General features: G+C 33.8%; 1 pseudogene; it reads left to right on the forward strand.

Moving 5' to 3' along the window:
* Window positions 1–2867: 2867 nt before the first annotated feature.
* LOC135211463 (KRAB-A domain-containing protein 2-like) lies at window positions 2868–3840 on the forward strand (annotated as a pseudogene).
* Window positions 3841–4848: the final 1008 nt, after the last annotated feature.

Genomic DNA, 4848 nt, shown 5'->3' on the forward strand with positions numbered 1-4848 from the left:
GTTGGCTCTGCCTCGCCGACTCTGATTTAGTGCTAGCAATTTGTGCATCATAACTATCGCTGTCTGAGTCCCTCGCTCTCGCCTGAATCCAAACTGATATTTTGGAAGAATTTCATTGTCTTCAAGATACATATTTAGTCGGTCCTTCAACAAGGTCTCCAGGATTTTCCCAGGTACTTCCAAGAGAGTGATTGGTCGGTATTTCAGTGGGTCATGGGTATTTTTTAGGTCCTTGGGTGATAGAATCATCCGTCCTCTCTTGAATTTAACTGGGAAATAGCCTAGACTAAGTGACATGTTATTAATATTATTCAAATCTAATAGTGAAATATCAGGTAATTTACTAAGAATTAGTTTGTTAATGCCAGAGATACCTGGAGCCTTGTTTTTGAACCTTTTGATGGTATTCTTTATGTCTTGTATGTCAAATTTACTTGCTAGATAACTATCTTCATTCAGGCGAGATCTTGGAGTGGTGTCCGTCCACCTTTATATTTGGGGTTGACAGCAGGGGGTCTGCCCCATGCTGATCTACTATTGGCTGGTAGCGGTTGGTCTTCATTTTCATTGTTGGCTTGAACCGGGTCTCAGGCCACTTTCCCCGCGTTGATGGTTGCGATGCTGTAGGTCCTGCAGCCGCCTAGACCTCCTGAGCGGCGCAGTTACATTGATGGGCGTTTCGTTACACTGCGGGATGTCACGGCTAATTTGATTTTCGTTGGCTGCAGGAGTATCTCGTTCGGTGGCGTTGTCTTCCGTGGAGTTGCAGTGCTCGGTAAGGTCATTGTTAGTGGCAGGTCTTCTCATACTCGTAGGGAGGAGAAATTCTTCCTGCGTTGTATTTAGTGTTGGTTTTACTTGCTGGATGAGAAGCACCTCCAGCAGGCGTAACCGACGGGCATCAGGGGCCTTCCCGATGATCTTCGTGTTTTGGATGATCACATCCCGGGAGATGGCCTTATTGATTTATCACGTTCCAAACTTTCGTGACTCAGTTATATATATATATGTATATATATATATATATATATATATATATATATATATATATATATATATATATATATATATATATATATATATATATATATATATATATAGATATATATATGTATATATAAAGGTATAAGCACCGTTAAGTAAAGGACGTTGAACGTCGAAAGATCTTGCGGAAACTCCGTTGTTTATTTTTCCTTCGTGGCTTATACCATTATTTATGGATTTATCACGTTCCAAACTTTCGTGATTCAATTATATATATATATATATATATATATATATATATATATATATATAGATATATATAATATATATATATATATATATATATATATATATATATATATATATATATATATATATATATATATATATATATATATATATCTATATATATATATATATATATATATATATATATATATATCTATATATATATATATATATATATATATATATATATATATATATTATATATATATTTATATATATATATATAATATATTATATATATAATATATAATATATTATTATATATATATATATTATATATACATATAGATAATAATATATATAATATAATATATATATATATATATATATATATATATATATATATATATATATATATATATATATATATATATATATATATATCTATATCTATATATATATATATATATATATATATTATATATATATATATATATATTATATATATATATATATATATATATATATATATTTATCTTATATATATATTAATATTAATATATATATATATATATATTTATCATCACCAACAAAACATTTTGCTTTCACTGAAAATAACACTTGAACGATAAAATTGATTAAAACTGCAAAGAGTGTGAGATAGATTTTATGAATGGAATGTGCTTGATATGAATAAATTGAATGTGAAATCATTTTAAATACAAAGCTTGCTTTTATTCAAACTAAACGGAACGAAGAAGAGAACATGAAGCTGCTTAGAATAATAGAACAAAAACAATTTAACAAATGTTATTACACAAGAAAATATTGTCTTTTATAAGCACGAAGTTTTGAGTGTCTAACTTTGAACTTTTATATATAAGTGTAATGAATATATATATATATATATAGATATATATATATATATATATATATATATATATATATATATATATATACACACTATATATATATAATATATATATAAATGTATATATATAATATATCATATATACTATATATATATATATATATATATATATATATATATATATATATATATATATATATATATATATATATATATATATATATATATATATATAATATATATATATATCTATATATATATATATATATATTACTTGAATATATATATATATATATATATCTATATATATATATATATATATAATATATATATATATATGTTACGCAAAATGTGGATAATTGCCAAATGTGTACATTTTGCAATTAATTTTGCCTATTGTGTACAATTTGCAGCGCTTGGTGCCGATTGTGCACAATAGGCAAAATTGATTGCAAAATGTACACATTTGCCAGTTTTTCTACTTTTTGCAAGGACATTTTGCCAAATGTTAACATGATTTTGCAACATTATTTTGCCAAATGTTAACAGATTTTTTTTTTGTTCCAGTGGCATGTCAGACTTTAAAGAGCAGTTTGAGCAGAAGATTCGAAATTCTCAGACTAAGACTAATATGAAACACTTCTTGTTTACGAGCTGAAATCGTGCAGTTGGGCAAAGGAGAGGGCAGGTTAAACCAGATCTACCAGCTCAGTAGCAATTACCGTCTCGTCCACCTCATCTTCCCTGCTACTACAGAGGTCTATCCTACCAACTCACAAGTGGCATGTCGGACTTTAAAGAGCACTTTGAGCAGAAGTTGGACAACTTATTACAGTCTAAGAATGACAATGTGGCCATTCCTCGAAAAGAGAAACGTGCACAGCGGATAGCTCAGCAACTTAAAATTGAAAAGGAAGGGCCTAAAACCAGCGATGACTATATGAAAAAAAGATTCGAAATTCTCAGAGTTGGTGACGATGACAGACTTATTCGGAAGCGTAAAGGATTGGAAACTGAATTTAAGTTTATAGTGTACTTTGAGGAAGTTCATCAGGCCATTTCGGTCGCGCATTCAGCTGTGGGTCATGGCGGTGAAAAGAAAACTTTCAAAGAAGGACAAAAGAAGTGGGCTAATTTGACTATGCAGTGCTGCCAGATGTTCATAAGTTTTTGCATTGAGTGTCAAGAGAAGAAAAAACGTAGAGTACATAAAGGTCTGGTGGTGAAGCCTGTTAGAAGCGAGACTATTTTTTCTCGATGCCAAATTGACTTGATCAATTTTCAAACATTACCTGATGGGGAATTTAAATATATTCTGACCTTCATCAACCATTTCAGCAAGATTTGCGTGCTGCGGCCCCTTGCATCAAAACGAGCTGAGGAAGTTGCTAACACGCTTCTCCCAATATTTTTGACCTTTGACGCTCCCGTTATCCTACACTCGGATAACGGGAGAGAGTTTGTGAATGCCGTTATATCAGTCTACGCTCTGGGCTGAACTTAAGCTCGGTTCTGGTCGGCCGCGCCACCCACAAAGCCAAGGTGCAGTTGAAAGATTGAATGGAGTCATTCAAGACAAATTAAAAATTTGGATGCACGAAAACAAGTCCAGCAGGTGGAGCGTTGGGGTCCACTTTGTCCAGTGGCAAATAAACATTTCGGAACATGAAACCAAGATAGGCCTAGCATCTGTTATTCCACCTAATATGCTCGGCAATATAAGAACTGAAGAATATTTAGACACCACCTCCAAATGAAGCCGAAGGGGCGGCTGATGAAGAGGAACAAGAAGGAGAAGAGGAACAGGAGGAAGGAAAGAGGAACGAGATGGAGAAGAATTTTAGTCCAGGCTACTTATCAACCGAAGATATGTCACTAAAAATTGCGCCAATGAGATTGTAAAAAGATTGTTATAAACCATACCTGACTTTACGTCCTTAACAGGTAAATTTAAAGAGAGAACTGCGGTTTTTCTTTAATCTGTGATACTTCTCTGGTAAAGTTGTGGTAGCAGTTCATATTGAAGATTTCTTTCGTAATCTTCTGTCCGGAAATGGACAAAACAAATCCTGGCATCCTTAACATTAATGTTATCACTTCTTTTACATGCATTAATCCATACTTTGGACTCCTTAGGGGGTCTTTAGGGAACCTGTGAGAACAAATCCCATACTGTCTGGAACTATTAGTGCACCCAAATATGGAATACACACCCATAATCGTGAACTGCAACAATGCAACTGACGGAGTGACAAGTGCATCGGCCAGTCGATGTGCTCCATGGACGTCACTGAGAGAGGGAAAATAGCGATCGGATCCCTCGGTGAACACACCTTACTATGTTATTCCATCTGCAGGAACCTCCTGGTTGTGGTACTGCAGAGAGGACGAGGACCTGTACCAGGTAGGCTGCAGAGAGACGAGGACCTGTAGCCAGGTATGGGCTGCAGAAGGAACCTCATCCCCCGGTACGGCATCTGACATGGACCCACCCCGTTAAGGAGAAGCTCCTCACCCCAGATGAGGTTCCCGACGTTGAAATGGCTTTGAGAACCGCTGTAACCAGGTACACAGGAGGCCAAGGGTATGTGAAGTGTGCCTGTAAAACAAATTGCACAACTTCCAGATGCTCCTGCACAAATAAGCTGTTAAAATGTAACTCGTTGCCACCCTGGTCGTTCTTGTAGCAATATTTAAGTGTTAAAGTAGTGTCAATCCCTTTTAGTTTGAACAATAAATACTAATAAATACTAATTTTAGTTTGA

This window comes from Macrobrachium nipponense, chromosome 4, assembly GCF_015104395.2.
Source record: "Macrobrachium nipponense isolate FS-2020 chromosome 4, ASM1510439v2, whole genome shotgun sequence".
Taxonomy (NCBI): domain Eukaryota; kingdom Metazoa; phylum Arthropoda; class Malacostraca; order Decapoda; family Palaemonidae; genus Macrobrachium; species Macrobrachium nipponense.